We start from the raw sequence: 25,253 nt of genomic DNA on the forward strand, positions 1-25,253 counted from the left end.
TTATTAACGACATAGTCAACGGGATAAATAGTAAAATATCAATATTTGCAGATGACACAAAGTTATGTAAAACAATTAATACAAAAGAGGATAGTGAAGACCTACAGAGGGATTTGGATAAGCTGGGTAGGTGGAGCATTAAATGGCAAATGAGGTTTAACGAGGAGAAATGTAAGGTCATACATATGGGAAGGAAAAATGGAAGTCACCAGTAATCACTGAATGGGAAATCATTGGGGAATTCAGAGATGGAGAAGGACTTGGGCATCTTGATTGACAGCAAACTAAATTGGAGTGCCCAAAGTCAGGCAACTGCTGTAAGGGCAAACAGGGTAATGGGATGTATCAGAAGAGGTATAGCTGCAAAGGATGAGAACATTGTTCTTCCACTGTACAAAGCACTGGTCAGACCACACTTGGAATACTGTGCTCAGTTATGGGCCCCAATATATAGAAAGGATATAAATGAGCTTGAAAAGGTACAAAGGAGGGCAACAAAATTAATAAGGGGAATGGAGGGACTGCAATACCCAGAGAGGTTGGCAAAACTAGGACTATTCAGCCTGGAAAAGAGAAGGTTGAGGGGGGACATAATAAATGTGTACAAATATGTTAGGGGACAGTATAGAGATCTTGCCCGGGATTTGTTCAAAAGGAGGGATATTACGGTAACAAGAGGGCATTCACTAAGACTGGAAGAGAAAAGGTTTCAGCACCAGCATAGGAAGGGGTTCTTTACGGTAAGAGCAGTGAGAATATGGAATTCACTGAGTGAGGAGACGGTAATGTCGGATTCACTACACCAGTTCAAGCGGGGACTGGATGCATTTCTAGATACCAGGCAGATTTCTGCATATACTTAAAAATAGAATAAAATAGTAGGTTGATACAGGGATTTATTCTGACTGCTGGTTTCAGAGTTGGGAGGGAATTTTTCCTCAGGTGAAGATTGGCCAAATCATTTGGGGTTTTTGCCCTCCTCTGGATCAACTTTAGCAATTACAGAACTAACAGGTCGAACTTGATGGAAGCAAGTCTTTATTCGGCTTTACTAACTATGTAACATTGCTAGGCACAACTATCTGGGAGATAAACAGTGCTTGCGGACCAGCTAGGCGTTGAGGCTGATGGTGATGCTGAGCAGCATCAGCCCTGGCTGGACTGAAATGGGAGACCACAGAAGGTCCTGGACCCATTTGAAATCCACCACCAGACCGACGCCTAACAGAGGGTATATAAAATAGATATTCAACCAGACCCAAAAAATGCCTATTAGGTATATTAGAAGATGATATGGAATTTGACCCAATTTCAATAGGGATTTCACATATTTTATTTCAAGATAGGAAACATATTCCATCCAAATGGATTAACCCCTCACCTCCAGAAATTAGTGAACTCAAAAATAGGATAAATAATATTATCAGATTAGAAAAAGGGGTATATAAAAAATGAAACTCAATGAATAAATTTGAGAAAATATGGGGCTTATGGTTGGATACACCTGGAATGCCATCAAGGGGGTTATTGTTGGAGAGACAATGACTTATGGGAGAAGGAGGCTAATGGTGAGGTCTAATGTTTCATTGTAATGTATATTGGAATTCATTAAATGTGGTATGGGTAATATAGCACACCTATATGTGTATAGGATTATAATGTTTATTACAATATTATGGTTATATAAGAGATTTCAAGAATGTGAAATGTTAATTGTAAGATATAGTAATTGCAAGTGATCAGAAGGTAATGGGCAAGCTGAAAGGATATATAGGAGAGATGCACGTATGTCATCCTATGGTATGTTATTTTATTATTGTATGTACTGGTTTCCTGTTTTGTAAAAAAAAAAAAAACTAATGAAAAAAAAATCTCAATAAAAATGTATTGGATTAAAAAAAAGATTAGAAAAAAGGCTTCTCCCCTATGTGGGTTCTCTGGTGCCTAATCAAATTGGATTTCTGGTTAAAACATTTTCCACATTCTGAACAGGAAAAAGGCTTCTCCCCTGTGTGAGTTCTCTTGTGACTATCAAGAATCATTTTACAATTAAAACATTTCCCACATTCTGGACAGGAAAAGGGCTTCTCCCCTGTGTGGGTTCTCTGGTGCTTAATCAAACCTGATTTGTGGTTAAAACATTTCCCACATTCTGAACAGGAGAAAGGCTTCTCCCCTGTGTGGGTTCTCTGGTGCCTAAGCAATTTGGATTTCTCGTTAAAACATTTTCCACATTCTGAACAGGAAAAAGGCTTCTCCCCTGTGTGGGTTCTCTTGTGACTATCAAGAATCATTTTACGATTAAAACATTTCCCACATTCTGAACAGGAAAAGGGCTTCTCCCCTGTGTGGGTTCTCTGGTGCTTAATCAAACCTGATTTGTGGTTAAAACATTTCCCACATTCAGAACAGGAGAAAGGCTTCTCCCCGTGTGGGTTCTCTTGTGACTATCAAGATTCATTTTACGATTAAAACATTTCCCACATTCTGAACAGGAAAAGGGCTTCTCCCCTGTGTGGGTTCTCTGGTGCTTAATCAAACCCGATTTCTGGTTAAAACATTTCCCACATTCTGAACAGGAAAAGGGCTTCTCCCCTGTGTGGGTTCTCTGGTGCGTAATCAAACCTGATTTGTGGTTAAAACATTTCCCACATTCTGTACAGGAGAAAGGCTTCTCCCCTGTGTGGGTTCTCTGGTGCCTAATCAAATTGGATTTCAGGTTAAAACATTTTCCACATTCTGAACAGGAAAAGGGCTTCTCCCCTGTGTGGGTTCTCTGGTGCTTAATCAAACCTGATTTCTGGTTAAAACATTTCCCACATTCTGAACAGGAAAAGGGCTTCTCCCTTGTGTGGGTGCTCTTGTGTGTATCAAGATTCATTTTACGATTAAAACATTTCCCACATTCTGAACAGGAAAATGGCTTCTCCCCTGTGTGGGTTCTCTGGTGGCTATCAAGATGATCTTTCCGGTTAAAACATTTCCCACATTCTGAATAAGAAAAAGGCTTCTCCCCTGTGTGAATTCTCTTGTGTCTATCAAGAAACTTTTTACGATTAAAACATTTCCCACATTCTGAGCATGAAAAAGGCTTCTCCCCTATGTGAAGTCTCTGGTGATCAACAAAAACTGATTTCTGATTAAAACATTTTCCACATTTGGAACAAAAAAATCTATTGTACGCTGTGTGTATTTTTTGATGCTTAAGAATAGACTTTTCAAAGGTAAAACTATTTCCATTTTCTGAATGTGAAAATGGCTTCTTTGCTTTAGGAGCAGTTCGTTTTTTAATGCTTATTTTATTTTGATTTTCCTTAGTAGTCGGTAATGAATCAGCAGACAGGATGTGTTTCATAGAATCAGATGATTGATGTTTGCTGTGAAGGGATGATGGTATATCTGGAGTAATGGCATTCACTTCAATTGTATCCTGTGGGATCTCAAGATCGTCAGAATTAAAAATCTCCTGTCCCTCTGATCTCCTAGTACAGTCATCTGCCAAGAAAAAAAACAATTATTAATTTTGAATAAAATGTCCCTGAAATTTATATTTTTGAACATTTCTACTTAAAATGTCTAAACAAACACATTCCTGGGCTATATGGTAATCCAGGGAAATGAAGAGATATATGCTCAAATTTAAAAATCTATTTTATTAGACACAAATCTAAAATATAGAGGAATATTTAAAATATTTTAAATATTCCTCTATTTTTTAGATTTGTGTCTAATAAAATAGATTTTTAAATTTGAGCATATATCTCTTCATTTTCCTGGACTAGCATGTAGCCCAGGGATGTGTTTGTTGAGATTGATTTAGAAGTGGTATGCAATCTTTATTTATTTTTCTATGGCATTCTTGCGTTAATTGCACTTAAAATGTCTGTAGAAATGGGAAGTTATTGACAGAATGACAGTTCACAGTCTAACAGAAAACCTCATAGGATGAACCAGTAGAGCGTGGTGTCCAACTGTTTGTTCATTCTGCCTCCAAAATATGGAATAAGAAGCCATCAAACAATGTTATGTAGGCAAAAATAATACCAATGAAAACTTCTACTCATCTCAGAAAAAACAAGTCCCCACTCAGGTCCATCATCTCTCAGTGGAAAAACAGAGGTTTCCACATTATTAGGCTCTTGAGAATCAACATGGCTTCCATAAACCAATCCAGTAATATCCGCTCTCCCAAAGTTAAGTTTCCCCCTCACTTTTTAGCCTTGCAGTGCGCCCAAAACAGATTTAGCATCTATGTATTTAGCATTACTATAGTGAGAAGAACCCACTTAATTTACGGTGTGTGTCTCCTGGAGCACAATCTGGGCAATATGTGTTGGGTAATAAAATAGCATATTTGCAATTTTCACTCTCCAACGTCCATTGCGTGCTAATTTTTGGAAAGTGACTGTGAAGTCATAATAGTCACTTCTCCTATAGATTAATTCACTGAGGGTTATAATTTAAAAAATGGAGTCACTTGATGGGGATTTCTACTGCTCTGGTTTTCTGCCATTTTGTCATTTTAGTGCTTCTACAAAAGGTGTGTCCCATCTCCTCTGGGACATCTACTTCTCCTCCTGCTTCGACTTGTGTGACATCTGCTTCTCTAACCAGGCACCGCCTTATTCATCCTGCAGGCGGCGCTGGTGATGGAGGAGACGTCAGAACCAGAAGCTCTGGGTGGCACAGGCTCTGCGCAGCCACTAAGATTAGGGTTGCTGGGACCAGTAGTATTATCCAGTCTGGCAGTATGGGTGTGTGTTCTGTCCAGCTGGAGTAATCTGCTCCCTGCTTCAGCCATTTGGAAAGCACCGCACCCTACTAAAGCTGGAAGCATATTGCCGGAAGCTGCCAGATACAGCCTTGTTCTCCTCTGGTTCAGTCCTCTGTGCTCAGCTCCCGGCTTGTGTATTTGTTTCCTGTTGTGACCTCGGCCCGTTTACTGACTACTCTTGTGTCTTCTGATTTTGTATTTTCTCTGCCCTCCTGGTTGTGACCCGGTTACCTGACTATTCTTCTTCCCATCTCATTCCACCGAATACCAGGTAACACCGTGGCCCAAGCCTAGGGGTCTCTGTGTTAGTCCAGATCCATGTAGAGGGGTTAAAGGGTGATGAGCAAAGTAATTTGTGAAATCTATAAACGGGTAGATAAGGCAAGCCTGTTCGTGGTAGCCATCTTTTGAGCTTACAGGTGACCATAAACAGCTCCCCCAATACATTGTGTCTGCGAACTATTCCAGCAAAATCTGCATTCCTAATAGCTAAATGTCGCTCCTTCCCTTCTTAACCTGCCATGTGCCCAGACAGTAGGGTACAACCGTATATAGGGGATTGTCAGATTCAAAAGAAGTTGGAAAATAATTTGTAAGGTCCATTTGTTTTCTATTATCCTTTGTGAAGAATTCCAAAGTTATCACCATACAAAAGTGACACACGTCAGATTTGAAAAATGGCCCTGATTAGGAACAGAAAACTGGCTGCAGGAAGGGGTTAAAGCAGAGGATTACTGAAGTCAAAAACTGTGACTATAGACAATAAAACATCTACTGAAATGATCAAACTCAACAGTCTTCATCAGAGAAAAATGAGTAACTAGTGGCGAAACCTCTCTGGGGTAATTAGAGTATGGGGCTCGGTGGCTCTTGGCAATCTAAACTATCGTAAAGGACAATATTTTCTGTCAGATGAGAAGAAATATTAGACATTTAAAGTGAACTTTTTTTATAATACTGCAGAGCTGAGGTGTCTTAAATTTAGATCTCGGGCATTTGGAAGAGGTAATGGAGATCTTTCTGAAAGACTACCAGGGAGTTACAGACTCACATAAGTGAGGCAGGCCGATCCCACCACAATGAAATTATTATACAGAATGAACTTGTAAAAAAAGAAAGAATATATAAACATGTAACATCCCCAACAACAACGTATGTATGAAGGGAGAAATCCAACACTAAACTGGAGTCACACTCATTTATGGTGGACCATTTGGCTCGAACAAGCCGGAACCCCGAACACGACCCTGAATTTGAAATGCCGAACAAATTCGCTCAATTCTATTTATGATGTGGAGTGAATCCATGAAACCAGGGCTCGAGCCATGCCAACACATCACCTGCAGGCGAGAATAAATGTATATTACAGCCATCAGCCACGCACCGCTTAGAGATATATCATGGCACAGGTGTAATGTTTTCTGTATAGTTTATCACAATCCTGTTTGAAGTTAGTTGGTTTTAAAAGAAGTTGAAAAGTCAGGATAAAGGGAAACTCTGTTGTTATTGGACAGAAATTCACACTTGGCCCTCACTGCACATTTAATGTTGTCGATCATAAAAGTGAAGTTTGGCCAGAAAGACTGGACCTGGTCTTGTAGGGACCATATGAGCACATTCAGCAGCACAGAAGGGAGAGAAGGTAGATTCATCCAATAAGATATCAGGGTTCTAGGAAGCCAACAGCATCATTACCCTCCACTTTCTCTTACAGGCCCATCATTATATTTTTCTCCAAGTGATTTTCTCACTTGTCAGCACATTCTACGTACGCTGTCATTTGGTTTTGTAGTTTACAGACCTGGGCAGGTAATGGTCAGCGTCTCCTAATCCCAGGGGGTAGGTGGATGATCCAGGTTGTAAGTTCTATAGAAAAGGGCTTTCACAATTACACAAAGTAATCTGAATATTTTCGGACGGAGGAGAATGTTGTGGACTAGCGGCAAAATGGTGATCACACGATTGTGATACGGCTGGACTACATCACTGATAGAGAAGCCACAGCCGGTGTCTGAGAAGAATCTGTGACTTCTCTGCATTTAGTGGTTACTACTCACCTGGGTAGTCATATGTAGGAATCTCCTCTTTACACCACTCATCACCCCTCACATATGTGTCTGTAGCATTAATATGGGTCAGATCTTCACCCTGAAACAAATATTATAAAAGTCAAAGACAGATGGAGAAGTCACAAGTTTGATCGGCTCTAATCCTGCCATCTCCACCGTTCTCATAACACAAATATAAAACATAATAATGGTGGATAAAACAAAACTGAAGACATGACCTTTACAGCCGTCTACACATCATAGGGGAAATCTCATGACACCTTCTCTCCATCTACCTGAGGAACATTGGGATCTTCTTGTTTACAGTCCTTTGGAAGAAGACAACGGGGATATCTCTCTGGTGTTGTCCTCTTACTGGATAGATCTGGAGGAAACACATACAGAGACTGAATTCATTCTTTACATACAGATAATTATAGGCCGTGTGTATTTAGTCCTGTCTATTATCTGGTGATGTGAGGGGCTGGGGAACCTCCATCATGATGTCCCTGTACAGATCTTTGTGTCCCTCTAAATACTCCCACTCCTCCATTGAGAAATAGATGGCGACATCCTGACACCTTATAGGAACCTGACACATACAATGATACCGTCATGCATCCAATCACTCCATAGCGTTACTGTATAAAGTCCCATGATTCCCAGCATTGTCACCTCTCCAGTCAGCAGCTCAATCATCTTGTAGGTGAGTTCTAGGATCTTCTGGTCATTGAAGTCCTCATGTATCAGGGGGTGAGGTGGAGGCCCTGTGATTGGGCTCAGGGGTCTTCTCCATCCCTCAGACACAGGGTCCTGACAGCGCTCACTAGAGGTCTTCTTCACTACTGTGTAATCCTGGTTATGGAGAGACACAGTAATAAATCTCACTACAGACATTTCCAGAGTCCTCACCATCTGTTATTCCCATAGATAAGAATGATGTAATGTGACGTCATCAGAATCTCTCACCTCTCCAGTAAGCTGGAAGAGGATCTCTAGGGTGAGGTGTAATATCCTCTCCACCATCTTGTCTATCATTTTCCTGGATAAATCAGGAAAATTTTCTTATATAGACGATCTTCACTGAGAGGATCTGGTATTTTAGAGATCTGAATGAGAAAAAGATAAGCTGATGGATAAGACCATTTTTCTGCAAACAATGATACGGAATCCAAAATGTACCACGAGCACTCTATCTGGTGTTCAGGTCTATTGCCTGTATATTAAAATCTGTGACATTTGAGCAGTACCTTCTCACCCGTAAAAATCGGCCCTTGGGTATTCCTCTTTTTATGGGGATAGGGGTGGTGGTTACCCCACTTCAATAGTTTATTAGTCCTTGAAGGTTTATGGTAGACTAGATGGTGGCCCGATTCTAACGCATTGGGTATTCTAGAACATGTATGCGGCCGACCAGGCGCAATCAGTATAGCAGTGTTTAAATTTGGCGTCAAAATCGCTGATTGATCGCGGCCGGCGGCCGTGACCAATCAGCAGAGCGGTGTTTAAATTTGGCGCCAATATCGCAGATTGGTCGCGGCCGCTGGCGAACCGTATTAGTGAGGACCGGGCAGCGGCGCTGGCTGTGCGGGTACTTCCGCTGCGAGCAGAAGGGAGATGGGCGGCTGCTAGCAGCCGAAGTATCCCGACCGGAAGCGGCGCTCCCTGGTCCTCCTTTCACACTTGCCGTCGAGAGATCAGCGGGCCAAGCCGCTGATCTCCCGACGTTAGCCGCATGGAGGTCAGCGGCGCCGCCGGTCGGGGTACTTGTACTGCCAGCTAGCACCGCTCATCTCCCGGCTGCATCGCCGCTGACCTCTGTGCAGTGCGTTGTTTAAATTTGGCGCCAATATCGCTGATTGGTCGCGGCCGCCAGCCACGGCCAATCAGCGAACCGTGTTAGTGAGGACTGGAGAGGGTGTTTAAATTTGTCTTTCCGCTGTCTCTAACACTATGTCCTCCCTCAATCTAAAATTGAATCTGTCAAAAACTGAACTACTCATATTTCCTCCCTCCACTAACCTACCTGTGCCCGATATTGCCATTTCTGTTTGTGGCTCCATCATTACTCGCCAGCAACATGCCCGCTGTCTTGGGGTCATACTTGATTCAGATCTTTCCTTCACTCCTCATATCAAATCACTTGCTCGCTCGTGTCTTCTACACCTCAAAAACATCTCTAGAATCAGAAATTTTCTTACCTTTGACTCTGTAAAAACTCTTACTGTAGCTCTTACTCATTCTCGTCTGGACTATTGCAACTCTTTACTTATCGGTCTCCCTCTTTCTAAACTTTCCCCTCTCCAATCCATCCTGAACGCAGCTGTCAGGGTCATATTCCTCACCTACCGATACAACGATATCTCTTCCCTTTGCCAGTCATTGCACTGATTGCTTATCCAATACAGAGTTCAATATAAACTTATTGCTCTTACCCACAAAGCTCTCCATGCTTCAGCACCACTCTACATCTCCTACCTCGTCTCAGTCTACCACCCTACCAGTGTCCTCCGTTCTGCTAATGACTTAAAACTAAAATCCTCTGTAATCCGAACTTCCCACTCCCGTCTCCAAGATTTCTCGCATGCTGCACCAATTCTTTGGAATGCAATACCCAGGACAATTCGATTAATTTCCAAAACCCACAGTTTTAAGCGTGCCGTAAAAACCCATTTCTTTAGACTGGCCTATCACCTCAACATACTTATCTAACTGTCCCAGTTTTGGCCCATACTAAAATTTTCTTCAAAATCCTGCTCATACCATCCATGCACTGAATAGCCTCTGTCTGTACTGTACACATACTGGCTGGCGACCAGTTCATGTAGTGTTATGTGCTTACCCTATTTAGTATATTAAGGCAGTATTATACAATATATGTACATTCTACCTTTTGTGTCTCCCCTATTTCCTTATAGACTGTAAGCTTGCGAGCAGGGCCCTCACTCCTTTTAATATCTGAGTTATGCTTATTCTGTAAATTCTGTATTGTCTGTATAAGTCCCCCCTAAAATTGTAAAGTGCTGTGGAATTCCCTGATAAATTCAAAAGATTGTTCACTCGTCCCTGACCAGGTGATAAAAATGTCATCAATATATTTGTACCATACCCCAATATATGGATGCCATCACTTATGATCATCCCTGAATATTGTAGATTCCTCGCACCAGTCCAGGGATAAGTTAGCATATGAGGGGGCACAGGGGCTCCCCATTGCAGTACCCCTGAGCTGGTGGAACTACTTCCTGTCAAAAAGAAAGATGTTGAGTATGAGTGAATTTTAGAAGATCCTCCATGAAGTCATTATGTCTGCTACACTCTATTGATCTGGATTTCAAGAAATGTCTTACTCCATTAACATGCGGTATATTACTGTACAAAGCCTCGATATCTAGTAAGGCCTGCTTCCCTACATGCAAGTATACATGCTCGAGAGTATACATATAGAGGAGCAGGGAGAGGGAAACCATTTCCGAGAGGGATTATTCCAACTGCAGGACCTCAGGCGCTACTGGGGGAACATTATACTGTGTGGGGGCATCATACATACTGCATAAGGGGCATAATGGGGGCATTACACTGTGTGGGGGCATCATACATACTGCATAAGGGGCATAATGGGGGCATTACACTGTGTGGGGGGCATCATACATACTGGATAAGGGGCATAATGGGGGCATTACACTGTGTGGGGGGCATCATACATCCTGCATAAGGGGCATTACACTGTGTGGGGGCATCATACATCCTGCATAAGGGGCATAATAGGGGCATTACACTGTGTGGGGGCATCATACATCCAGCATAAGGGGCATAATGGGGGCATTACACTGTGTGGGGGGCATCATACATCCTGCATAAGGGGCATCATACATCCTGCATAAGGGGCATTACACTGTGTGGGGGCATCATATATCCTGCATAAGGGGCATAATGGGGGCATTACACTGTGTGGGGACATCATACATCCTGCATAAGGGGCATAATGGGGGCATTACACTGTGTGGGGGGCATCATACATCCTGCATAAGGGGCATAATGGGGGCATCATACATCCTGCATAAGGGGCATTACACTGTGTGGGGGCATCATACATCCTGCATAAGGGGCATAATGGGGGCATTACACTGTGTGGGGGGCATCATACATCCTGTATAAGGGACATAATGGGGGCATTACACTGTGTGGGGGCATCATACATCCTGCATAAGGGGCATAATGGGGGCATTACACTGTGTGGGGGCATCATACATCCTGCATAAGGGGCATAATGGGGGCATTACACTGTGTGGGGGCATCATACATCCTGCATAAGGGGCATAATGGGGGCATCATACATACTGCATAAGGGGCAAAATGAGGGCATTACACTGTGTGGGGGGCATCATACATCCTGCATAAGGGGCATAATGGGGGCATTACACTGTGTGGGGGCATCATACATCCTGCATAAGGGGCATAATGGGGGCATTACACTGTGTGGGGGCATCATACATCCTGTATAAGGGACATAATGGGGGCATTACACTGTGTGGGGACATCATACATCCTGCATAAGGGGCATAATGGGGGCATTACACTGTGTGGGGGCATCATACATCCAGCATAAGGGGCATAATGGGGGCATTACACTGTGTGGGGGGCATCATACATCCTGCATAAGGGGCATAATGGGGGCATCATACATCCTGCATAAGGGGCATTACACTGTGTGGGGGCATCATACATCCTGCATAAGGGGCATAATGGGGGCATCATACATCCTGCATAAGGGGCATAATGGGTGCATCATACATCCTGCATAAGGGAAATTACACTGTGTGGGGGGCATCATACATCCTGCATAAGGGACATAATGGGGGCATTACACTGTGTGGGGGGCATCATACATCCTGTATAAGGGGCAAAATGGGGGCATTACACTGTGGGGGGCATCATACATACTGCATAAGGGGCATAATGGGGGCATTACACTGTGGGGGGCATCATACATCCTGCATAAGGGGCATTACACTGTGTGGGGGCATCATACATACTGCATAAGGGGCATAATGGGGGCATTACACTGTGGGGGGCATCATACATACTGCATAAGGGGCATAATGCGGGCATTACACTGTGTGGGGGGCATCATACATACTGTATAAGGGGCATAATGGGGGCATTACACTGTGTGGGGGCATCATACATACTGCATAAGGGGCATAATGGGGGCATTACACTGTGTGGGGGGCATCATACATACTGGATAAGGGGCATAATGGGGGCATTACACTGTGTGGGGGGCATCATACATCCTGCATAAGGGGCATTACACTGTGTGGGGGCATCATACATCCTGCATAAGGGGCATAATAGGGGCATTACACTGTGTGGGGGCATCATACATCCAGCATAAGGGGCATAATGGGGGCATTACACTGTGTGGGGGGCATCATACATCCTGCATAAGGGGCATCATACATCCTGCATAAGGGGCATTACACTGTGTGGGGGCATCATATATCCTGCATAAGGGGCATAATGGGGGCATTACACTGTGTGGGGACATCATACATCCTGCATAAGGGGCATAATGGGGGCATTACACTGTGTGGGGGGCATCATACATCCTGCATAAGGGGCATAATGGGGGCATCATACATCCTGCATAAGGGGCATTACACTGTGTGGGGGCATCATACATCCTGCATAAGGGGCATAATGGGGGCATTACACTGTGTGGGGGGCATCATACATCCTGTATAAGGGACATAATGGGGGCATTACACTGTGTGGGGGCATCATACATCCTGCATAAGGGGCATAATGGGGGCATTACACTGTGTGGGGGCATCATACATCCTGCATAAGGGGCATAATGGGGGCATTACACTGTGTGGGGGCATCATACATCCTGCATAAGGGGCATAATGGGGGCATCATACATACTGCATAAGGGGCAAAATGAGGGCATTACACTGTGTGGGGGGCATCATACATCCTGCATAAGGGGCATAATGGGGGCATTACACTGTGTGGGGGCATCATACATCCTGCATAAGGGGCATAATGGGGGCATTACACTGTGTGGGGGCATCATACATCCTGTATAAGGGACATAATGGGGGCATTACACTGTGTGGGGACATCATACATCCTGCATAAGGGGCATAATGGGGGCATTACACTGTGTGGGGGCATCATACATCCAGCATAAGGGGCATAATGGGGGCATTACACTGTGTGGGGGGCATCATACATCCTGCATAAGGGGCATAATGGGGGCATCATACATCCTGCATAAGGGGCATTACACTGTGTGGGGGCATCATACATCCTGCATAAGGGGCATAATGGGGGCATCATACATCCTGCATAAGGGGCATAATGGGTGCATCATACATCCTGCATAAGGGAAATTACACTGTGTGGGGGGCATCATACATCCTGCATAAGGGACATAATGGGGGCATTACACTGTGTGGGGGGCATCATACATCCTGTATAAGGGGCAAAATGGGGGCATTACACTGTGGGGGGCATCATACATACTGCATAAGGGGCATAATGGGGGCATTACACTGTGGGGGGCATCATACATCCTGCATAAGGGGCATTACACTGTGTGGGGGCATCATACATACTGCATAAGGGGCATAATGGGGGCATTACACTGTGGGGGGCATCATACATACTGCATAAGGGGCATAATGCGGGCATTACACTGTGTGGGGGGCATCATACATACTGTATAAGGGGCATAATGGGGCATTACACTGTGTGGGGGCATCATACATCCTGCATAAGGGGCATAATGGGGGCATCATACATACTGCATAAGGTGCATAATGGGGGCATTACACTGTGTGGGGGCATCATACATCCTGCATAAGGGGCAAAATGGGGGCATTACACTGTGTGGGGGCATCATACATACTGTATAAGGGGCATAATTGGGGCATTACACTGTGTGGGGGCATCATACATCCTGCATAAGGTGCATAATGGGGGCATTACACTGTGTGGGGGCATCATACATCCTGCATAAGGGGCATTACACTGTGTGGGGGCATCATACATACTGTATAGGGGGCATAATGGGGGCATTACACTGTGTGGGGACATCATACATCCTGTATAAGGGGCATAATGGGGGCATTACACTGTGTGGGGGCATCATACATACTGCATAAGGGGCATAATGGGGGCATTACACTGTGGGGGGCATCATACATCCTGCATAAGGGGCATAATGGGGGCATTACACTGTGTGGGGACATCATACATCCTGCATAAGGGGCATAATGGGGGCATTACACTGTGTGGGGGCATCATACATCCTGCATAAGGGGCATAATGGGGGCATTACACTGTGGGGGGCATCACACATCCTGCATAAGGTGTATAATGGGGGCATTACACTGTGTGGGGGGCATCATACATACTGCATAAGGGGCATAATGGGGGCATTACACTGTGTGGGGGCATCATACATCCTGCATAAGGGGCATAATGGGGGCATTACACTGTGTGGGGGCATCATACATCCTGCATAAGGGGCATAATGGGGGCATTACACTGTGGGGGGCATCACACATCCTGCATAAGGTGTATAATGGGGGCATTACACTGTGTGGGGGGCATCATACATACTGCATAAGGGGCATAATGGGGGCATTACACTGTGTGGGGGCATCATACATCCTGCATAAGGGGCATAATGGGGGCATTACACTGTGTGGGGGCATCACACATCCTGCATAAGGGGCATAATGGGGGCATTACACTGTGTGGGGGGCATCATACATACTGCATAAGGGGCATAATGGGGGCATTACACTGTGGGGCCAGTAAAGGGGTCCTGTACTATGAGAACAATACGTTTCCCCCCTTCCTGTCTCCATAGTTGGGTCGTATGTATCTATTACAGGAAACAGAACAACAACCTTATGATTCTTATAAAGGGGCAACACAAGACCCCAAAAGAGTCTCCGTGCAGAAGGGGTTAATGCCCCCTGCGCCCAGTAATGGGGTCTCCACATACCTCCACCTGCAGAGCCGCCACCACATATATGGCTGCTCTGTGCGCACAGGAGCTGTGATGAGGTCACAGGAGGGGAGGAGTCAGGGGTCACATGATCAGGGGCCTCAGTGGATGCAGGACTCTGCTGTGCTGGTTGTCATGGTGCTGGATGAGCTGAAGTTTATGTGTGGGGTCAGGAGGGGTTTACAGTGTGGATGTAGCAGAGCCGCGTGTGTACGAGGTGTACGGAGCGGAGCCGCGTGTGTACGAGGTGTACGGAGCGGAGCCGCGTGTGTACGAGGTGTACGGAGCAGAGCCGCGTGTGTACGAGGCGTACGGAGCGGAGCCGCGCGTGTACGAGGTGTACGGAGCGGAGCCGCGCGTGTACGAGGTGTACGGAGTGGAGCCGCGCGTGTACGGGTGTACGAAGCGGAGCCGCGCGTGTACGAGGTGTACGGAGCGGAGCCGCGCGTGTACGAGGTGTACGGAGCGGAGCCGCGCGTGTACGAGGCGTACGGAGCGGAGCCGCGCGTGTACGAGGCGTACGGAGGGGAGCCGCGCGTGTACGAGGCGTACGGAGCAGAGCCGCGCGTGTACGAGGTGTACGGAGCGGAGCCGCGCGTGTACGAGGCGTACGGAGTGGAGCCGCGCGTGTACGGGTGTACGAAGCGGAGCCGCACGTGTACGAGGTGTACGGAGCGGAGCCGCGCGTGTACGAGGTGTACGGAGCGGAGCCGCGCGTGTACGAGGCGTACGGAGCGGAGCCGCGCGTGTACGAGGCGTACAGAGGGGAGCCGCGCGTGTACGAGGCGTACGGAGCAGAGCCGCGTGTGTACGAGGCGTACGGAGCGGAGCCGCGCGTGTACGAGGCGTACGGAGCGGAGCCGCGCGTGTACGAGGCGTACGGAGCGGAGCCGCACGTGTACGAGGTGTACGGAGCGGAGCCGCGCGTGTACGAGGTGTACGGAGCGGAGCCGCGCGTGTACAGAGAGGAGCCGCGCGTGTACGAGGTGTACGGAGCGGAGCCGAGTGTGTACAAGGTGTACGGAGCGGAGCCGCGCATGTACGAGGTGTACGGAGCGGAGCCGCGCGTGTACGAGGCGTACGGAGGGGAGCCGCGCGTGTACGAGGCGTACGGAGCAGAGCCGCACGTGTACGAGGCGTACGGAGCGGAGCCGCGCGTGTACGAGGCGTACGGAGCGGAGCCGCACGTGTACGAGGTGTACGGAGCTGAGCCACGCGTGTACGAGGTGTACGGAGCGGAGCCGCGCGTGTACGAGGTGTATGGAGCGGAGCCGCGCGTGTACGAGGATACGGAGCGGAGCCGCGCGTGTACGAGGATACGGAGCGGAGCCGCGCGTGTACGAGGATACGGAGCAGAGCCGCGCGTGTACGAGGCGTACGGAGCGGAGCCGCGCGTGTATGAGGCGTACGGAGGGGAGCAGCGCGTGTACGAGGTGTACGGAGCGGAGCCGCGCGTGTACAGAGAGGAGCCGCGCGTGTACGAGGTGTACGGAGCGGAGCCGCGCGTGTACGAGGTGTACGGAGCGGAGCCGCGCGTGTACAGAGAGGAGCCGCGCGTGTACGAGGTGTACGGAGCGGAGCCGCGTGTGTACGAGGTGTACGGAGCGGAGCCGCGCGTGTACGAGGTGTACGGAGCGGAGCCGCGCGTGTACGAGGCGTACGGAGGGGAGCCGCGCGTGTACGAGGCGTACGGAGCAGAGCCGCGCGTGTACGAGGCGTACGGAGCGGAGCCCGCCGTGTACGAGGCGTACGGAGCGGAGCCGCACGTGTACGAGGTGTACGGAGCGGAGCCGCGCGTGTACGAGGTGTAAGGAGAGGAGCCGCGCGTGTACGAGGTGTACGGAGCGGAGCCGCGCGTGTACGAGGTGTACGAAGCGGAGCCGCGTGTGTACGAGGTGTACGAAGCGGAGCCGCGTGTGTACGAGATGTACGGAGCTGAGCCGCGCGTGTACGAGGTGTACGGAGCGGAGCCGCGCGTGTACGAGGTGTATGGAGCGGAGCCGCGCGTGTACGAGGATACGAAGCGGAGCCGCGCGTGTACGAAGATACGGAGCGGAGCCGCGCGTGTACGAGGATACGGAGCGGAGCCGTGTGTGTGCGAGGTGTATGGAGCGGAGCCCATGAAAAATGGGTAAAATGGGATAATCAGGTAACAGCCAGCGCTGAATTTTGTTATTAAGCCCCGACAAATGCCTTCCTCCAGAATAGTGAACAACATTGTTTTACACAAATTGGTAGGATTCATAGAGAGCACCGGAGCAGATTTCATATATCAACAGTTCTAATAGCACATACTCCGGGGCATCAGAACATGTCGTGTCCATAGAGAATAATGATCTCACACATCTTTCTTTCCTTGGTCTTGTAAAAGTTAATTATCCGGTAAGGGGTGGAAACAGACAGAAACACCTTAATATGTGTGAAGCCTTCTGGATCTGACGTGTAAATACCAAATACCCTTCGGGTAATGAATTTCCGCAATGACCTGTTTTACATCTATTGATGAAATTCATACTGGTTTATTCCCAGCAGACATCTATATGGTGACATTCCAGGTTTTCTGAATTTATTTTGTGTTTTTCCGGTTATTATTTGCCGGTGTACTTATTTCCCTTTCTGTATATTGCGCTATCATCGCTGATTCATCTTCGCAGAACGCACATAAATGATGCAAATATCTTAAAGATTTTTCAGCAATGACTGAGTATTTCCATTGCAATGTTCTGCAGCTTATTTATCTTCCATTTCTCATATATTTATTTTTGTCAGTTTTTTTGCAATATAATTCAATGATGTTTTTCGTTGATACAGATAGAAATTCCCGCTACATCCACAGCGTCACGATTCAGTTCTGCATCAGATATTAGTTTTTGTCAGTTTTATTATAATGTAATTATCTGTTTTTCGTTGATACAGATAGAAATGCTTGCTCCATCTATAGCCTCATGATCAGGTTTTCCATCAGACTCTAGGCAGACGTCTCCCATTGCCATTGATCTGTTATACATTCAGCTCTTGGATATCATGGATTTGTACGTTCCATCTAATCTTATTCGCCATTATAATGCTCCACAGTAATCTGATTCGCCATTACAATGCTCCACATTAATCTGATTCGCCATTACAATGCTCCACAGTAATCTGATTCGCCATTACAATGCTCCACAGTAATCTGATTCGCCATTACAATGCTCCACAGTAATCTCACCAGTGTTCTGTACTTGTTCTCGTCTGTTTTACAATGATGCCTCTATTTGCCTCCCGGTGATATGACAGATAATGCTCGGTATATCTGCGGCTTTATGATCCTTTGCCAGGATATTATACTTTGCACCAGATCAGATGCGGGTGGATTTCCTTGTAAATTCTCTACAGTCATGGCCAAAAGTATTGAGAATGAGACAAATAGTAATTTTTCCAAAGTTTACTGCTTCATTTTTGTAATGGCAATTTGCATATACTCCTGAATGTCAAAGAGTGATCAGCTTAACAGCAATTACTGTACTTGCAAAGTCAATATTTGCCCAGAAAATGAACTTTAACCCCCAAAACACATTTCAACATCATTGCAGTCCTGCCTTAAAAGGAGCGGCTAACATCGTTTTAGTGATTGATCCATTAACACAGGTGTGGGTGTTGATGAGGACAGGGCTGGCGATCAATCAGTCATGATTAAGTAAGAATGACATCACTGGACACTTTAAAAGGAGGCTGGTTCTTGGTATCATTGTTTCTCCATGGTTATCTCTAAAGAAACACGTGCAGCCATCATTGCACTGCACAAAAATGGCCTAACAGGGAAGAGTATCGCAGCTACAAAGATTGCACCTCAGTCAACAATCTATCGCATCATCAAGAACTTCAAGGAGAGAGCTTCCATTGTTGTCAAAAAGGCTCCAGGGCGCCAAAGAAAGACCAGCAAGCGCCAGGACCGTATCTTAAAACTGTTTCAGCTGCGGGATCGGACTACCAGCAGTGCCGAGCTTGCTCAGGAATGGCAACAGGCTGGTGTGAGTGCTTCTGCACGCACTGCGAGGCGGAGACTCTTTGAGCAAGGGCTGGTTTCAAGGAGGGCAGCAAAGAAGCCACTTCTCTCCAGAAAAAACATCAGGGACCGACTGATATTCTGCAAAAGGTACAGGGAGTGGACTGCTGAGGACTGGGGCAAAGTAATTTTCTCTGATGAATCCCCTTTTCGATTGTTTGGGACATCTGGAAAACAGCTTATTCGGAGAAGAAGAGGTGAGCACTACCACCAGTCTTGTCTCATGCCAACTGTAAAGCATCCTGAAACTATTCATGTGTGGGGTTGCTTCTCAGCCAAGGGAATCGGCTCACTCACAGTCTTGCCTAAAAACACAGCCATGAATAAAGAATGGTACCAGAATGTCCTCCAAGAGCAACTTCTCCCAACCGTCCAAGAGCAGTTTGGCGCTCAACAATGTCTTTTCCAGCATGATGGAGCACCTTGCCATAAAGCAAAGGTGATAACTAAATGGCTCATGGAACAAAACATAGATATTTTGGGTCCATGGCCTGGAAACTCCCCAGATCTTAATCCCATTGAGAAATTGTGGTCAATCATCAAGAGACGGGTGGACAAACAAAAACCAACAAATTCTGGCAAAATGCAAGCATTGATTATGCAAGAAAGGACTGCTATCAGTCAGGATTTGGTCCAAAAGTTGATTAAGAGCATGCCAGGGAGAATTACAGAGGTCTTGAAGAAGAAGGGGCAACACTGCAAATATTGACTTGCTGCATTAACTCATTCTAACTGTCAATATAACCTATTGGTACTCATAATATGATTGCAATTATATTTATGTATGTGATATAAACATCAGACAAACACTAATAAAAAGCAGAGGCCAGCAGATCATGTGAAAATATAATTTTGGTGTCATTCTCAAAACTTTTGGCCATGACTGTACTATGTAATCAATTTTGATTTGCATAATTTTTTCCCCCTTTATACGTTCATTGTTATAGGTTTATAGTTTCTCCATATTGGTTATTGTGCATATTATTTTATATTATATTTTTACGTGTGTCAGATCGATAAGAACAATATTTCTATTCATAATTTAGACACTGATGCGTTTTCTCTGTTTATAGGACATTGTTATTGCGATGCTCTATACTGAATCTATCATCCATCTCATGTATACATGTTCCTGTCTCTCTATAATCAGTATATCCTCCCACCTTCCGTTGCTATAGTTGATGGCATTTGTGGTGTTCTGACCCTGTGATCTCACACCTGTACACTTAATCCCAGTGTTGTGTTCCTATATGGGATAATCCCCTGGCAACTAACAATGGTGGTCTTCACACAAATGTCCTGCAATAAACAGTTTATATACAGAGGGGGATACGGATATGCATGAACAAGAGTATGAGGTCTAATTCTATCTTATTTTTCACCATCATGGTGTTTTGCATTCCTGGCTTGTTGTGTGACGCTTGTAATGATCATCTTGTCTGTATTTGATCTCGTTGTCTTCAATGTGAACTGTGGCTGGGATTTTCTTCACACCTTTTGCATGTCTAATTGATTTCTCATTTCGTGTCATGTGTCTCCATTGTGCTTGTATATATATATATATGACTTCATTGTCCTTTTCTCATCTGCTATAACTATGGGCGCAACCCTAGCGCCAGAAACGCATAAGAATTTAACATTTTTTGTTTTTTTTTAAATGATCCAATACATTTTTCTCATATTTTACCTGTTGGAGTGCTGATTTTCTCCTTTTCGTTTTCTTCATATGTCTGTGCTCACCAGCGGGACCAGCACCCTTCAGTGGACTATCTTCACCCTGTTTGGATTCAGCGTTGCAGCTCCCTAACCCTCCCTCCTGTTTCTTCACAATATTTTAACACGTATCCTAGGTCTCGATGTTCCCCACACAAACTTGCTGTTAGAATTGTTGAGACGGGAGAAAAAGGTCTGAGGAACGCAGCACGGAACGGTCTGAAATATATAAAGAAGATCTGGTAAAATGTCCATTTTTATCTCACTAATACAACCAAAGCAGAGCATTGGTTTCAAGTTATAATTCATTCGATTTTCAACCATTTGTTCAAGGATGGGGGATATAATTTAAATGATACAGATCATCCAAGTTCCCCAGAATTTGTATACCCAGGTACTTAATTGTGTCTTTCTGCCACTTAAAGGGGAAGTTAGAAATTAGTTATTGTGTCAGTTCAGGGTTAAAAGTTATGTTCATGGCTTCTGTTTTAGAGTAGTTGGCTTTAAAATTGCTTACATGGCCGAGTTATTCAAATTCCTTTATTATAGAGGGAAATGAGATCATTGGGTTTGAAACATAGAACAACAAGTCATCTGCGTATAGAGCTAGTTTATAGTGATGTGAGTCTATAGTAACTCCACTAATATCTGGATTTGTGTGTAATGCTACCGCTAAATGTTCCATCACCAATGTGTATAGCAGAGGTGATAAGGGACACCCTGGTCTCGTCCCCTTTTTAATAGAAAATGTGTCAGATAGAAGGCCGTTTACCCTATCGCTTTAGGGTCAGTGTAAAAGGATAGAATTTTAGGTAATAAGAAAGAGTCCATCCTAATTTGTCATAAGGTGCTCTTCAAGAAAGTCCAATGCACTGTGTCAAATGCTTTTTTAGTGTAGGCAGAAACAAGGCACATTGGGAGCCCCTGTTTTTTTGTATGTGAAATTAACAACGTTTTATTTTTATTATCACAAGCTTCTCTGCCCTTAATGAAGCCAACCTGATCGTTGCTGACAATTGAGGGTAGGTAGTGGGAGAGCCGTGGTGTAATCACTTTAGAGAATATTTTGACGTCTACATTATTTAATGATATTGGACGAATATTAGGGCAGGTATTTGGTTCTTTTCCAGGCTTTGATGAAACCATTATATGAGCCTTAAGTGATTGGGGGGCAAAAGGGGGAGTCTTCTGAGATATCATTGAACACTTTGGCTAAAAATTGTAATAACAGAGGTGCAAACATGTTATAAAATCTATTATTGAACCCATCTGCCCCAGGGCTCTTCCCGATAGGGAATGATTTAATGGCCTCTCCTATCTCTTATTCAGCAAAAGCTTTGTCTAGTATCTCCTGCTCAGGGATCTGTAAGGAAGGAACGGCAGTGTCCTTAAACCCTTAACCCCCAAGGGTGGTTTGCACGTTAATGACCAGGCCAATTTTTACAATTCTGACCACTGTCACTTTATGAGGTAATTACTCTGGAACGCTTCAACGGATGCCCCTGATTCTGAGATTGTTTTTTCGTGACATATTGTACTTCATGATTGTGGTAAAATTTCTTCGATATCACTTGCGTTTATTTGTGAAAAAAATGGAAATTTGGCGAAAATTTTGCAATTTTCAAAATTTTAATTTTTATGCCCTTAAATCAGAGAGATATGTCACACAAAAGAGTTAATAAATAACATTTCCCACTTGTGTAATTTACATCAGCACAATTTTGGAACCAAAATTTTTTTTTGTTAGTGAGCTATAAGGGTTAAAAGTTGACCAGCGATTTCTCATTTTTCCAACAAAATTTACAAAACCATTTTTTTAGGGACCACATCACATTTGAAGTCACTTTGAGAGGTCTTTATGACAGAAAATACCCAAAAGTGACACCATTCTAAAACTGCACCCCTCAAGGTGCTCAAAACCACATTCAAGAACTTTATTAATCCTTCAGGTGCTTCACAGGAATTTTTGGAATGTGGAAGAAAAAAATGAACATTTAACTTTTTTCACAAAAATGTTACTTTAGACCCAATTTTTTTTATTTTCACAGGGGTAACAAGAAAAAATGGACCCCAAAATTTGTTGTGCAATTTCCCCTGGGCACGCAAATACCCCATATGTGGAGAAAAACACTGTTTGGGTGCACGGCAGGGCTCGGAAGGGAAGGACCGCCATTTGACTTTTTGATTGTAAAATTTGCTTGAATAATTAGCGGACGCCATGTTGCGTTTGGAGAGCCCCTGTGTGCCCAAACATTGGAGCTCCCCCACAAGTGACCCCATTTTGGAAACTAGACCCCCCAAGGCACCTACCTAGATGCATAGTGAGCACTTGGAACACCCAGGTGCTTCACAAATTGATTCATAAAAATGAAAAAGGTTTTTTTTTCACTTTTTCATTTTTACGAATCCATATGTGAAGCACCAGGGGGTTCCAAGTGCTCACTATGCATCTAGATAGGTGCCTTGGGGGGTCTAGTTTGCAAAATGGGGTCACTTGTGGGGGAGCTCCAATGTTTAGGCACGCAGGGGCTCTCCAAACGCAACATGGTGTCCGTTAACAATTTGAGCCGATTTTCCATTCACTTTGTTAGCGGACACCATGTCGCGTTTGGAGAGCCCCTGATGTGCCTAAACAGTGGAGCTCCCCCACAAGTGACCCCATTTTGGAAACTATACCCCTCAAGGATTTTATTAAGGTGTATAGTGAACATTTTGAACCCAGAGGTACGACACAGAATTTGATAACATTAGGTCATCATATTGAATAAGTTGTCATTAGTCTTGAGCGCAAGTGCTCGCTACTTGAGTTTGCATCGGGTACTCAGGTATGCACCATGTTCAGCGTGTGCTCGAGTGACATGCTCGAGTCCCTGCTCCGCATGTTTCACGGTTATTAGACACCCAAAAAAAAAACATGCGGGGATCGCTCGTGCATGGCAGGCAATCCCCGCAAAGTTTTTTTGGCCGCGAAGCATATGGGGCGGAGACTCGAGCATGTCACTCAAATACCCACGATACTCAATGCATACCAGAGCACCCGATGCAAACTCAAGTAGCGAGCACTTGCGCTCAACACTAGTCGCCATATCGTCATCTTTTTTTCTTACTTTTGAAAAAAATCCCAATCCCATCACAACCCTAACCCCAAACCCAGCCCTAACCCTAGCCCAACCCTAACCCGAGAGTTTATTTTTTACGCCGTTCCTCGTGCGGTATAAGTGATTAGACGACTTTATTCTTCGGGTCGGTGTGATTACAGTAATACCAGAATCATATGGGGTTTTTATGACTGACAGCTGTCACACACTAAAAGACACATTTTTTGTAAAATCTAGTTTTTGCATCGCCATATTTTGAGAGCTATAATTTTTCCAGATTTTGGCAGACAGTCATGTGACGGCTCGTTTTTTTGCGGGATGAGTTGACGTTGTTATTGGTGCCATTTTCAGGTACGTGACATTTTTTGATCACTTTTTATTTCGATTTTTGGGAGGCAGAATAAACAAAAACCAACAATTCAGGAATTGTTTTTTTTTATTCTGTTCTGCGTGTGGTAAAATTGATAAGGCAGCTTTATTCTTTGGGTCAGTACGTTTACAGCGGTACCACATTTATATCGTTTTTCTATGTTTTGCACTTTTACATAATAAAAGCAATTTTATAGAAAAAATTATTTTTTAGCATAGCTTTATTCTGAGAGCTATAACTTTTTTATTTTTCGGCTAATGGAGCTGTATGGTGGCTTGTTTTATGCGGGACGAGATGACGTTTTCAGCGGTACCATTTTTATTTATATTTGTCTTTTTGATCGCGTGTTATTCCATTTTTTGTTTGGCGGTAGGGTGATAAATAATTGTTTTTTGCTTCGTTTTTTTTTTTACCATGTTCACTGAAGGGGTTAACTAGTGGGACAGTTTTATAGGTCAGGTTGTTCCGGATGCGGCGATACCAAATATGTGTACTTTTATTGTTTTTGTTTTTTTTATAATATTTATTGATGGGTACATTATATTTTTATTTTTGGTGGATTATTTTTTTTTTTTTTCACTTTCTGATAGTTTTTATACTTTATTACTTTGTCCCACTATGGGACTTTCACTTTTTTTATTCTGATCGCCTGTATAGCGCAGGGATGCAGCACCATTCCTGTGTTATATAGGCTGTCAGGGCTGCACAGGGAGAAGATTCTTTTGTCATGCACTGCGCATGTCCAAAAAATCTTCCTGCTGTCTGGTGACCCGGATGTTGTCATGACGACATTGGGTCGTCATGGCAACATCCTGGAAGCCACGGCAGACAGCGCTGGAAGAAGAGGTGAGTATCTGCGATCACCTCCCCTTGCCACCGCAATGCTGCGATCGACTTCGATCGCAGCATCGCGGGGGTTAATGTGCTGGGAGCGGTGCGTGACCGCTCCCTCCACATAGTACCAGGTGTCAGCTGTGACAATCAGCTGACACCCGGCGACGATCGCCATGACGTACTAATACGGGTCTGGCTCTTAAGTCCCAGGGCACAGACGCGTATTAGTACGTCTAATGTTGTTAAGAGGTTAATATAATTGTCATTTTTAGTTTCAAGACTATTAGGTGGCATGTCGTGGTGTTGTCCATGAATATTATATAGCGAACTATAAAAGAAACT

At 44.9% G+C, this 25,253-nt stretch overlaps 1 pseudogene; it reads right to left on the minus strand.

Annotated features, from left to right (window-relative positions):
• Positions 1-874: 874 nt before the first annotated feature.
• On the minus strand, positions 875-9,205 carry LOC141198573 (uncharacterized; annotated as a pseudogene).
• Between the last annotated feature and the right edge of the window lie 16,048 nt (positions 9,206-25,253).

This window comes from Phyllobates terribilis, unplaced genomic scaffold (assembly GCF_046119375.1).
Source record: "Phyllobates terribilis strain yellow unplaced genomic scaffold, ASM4611937v1 Scaffold_98__1_contigs__length_5973952, whole genome shotgun sequence".
Classification (NCBI taxonomy): domain Eukaryota; kingdom Metazoa; phylum Chordata; class Amphibia; order Anura; family Dendrobatidae; genus Phyllobates; species Phyllobates terribilis.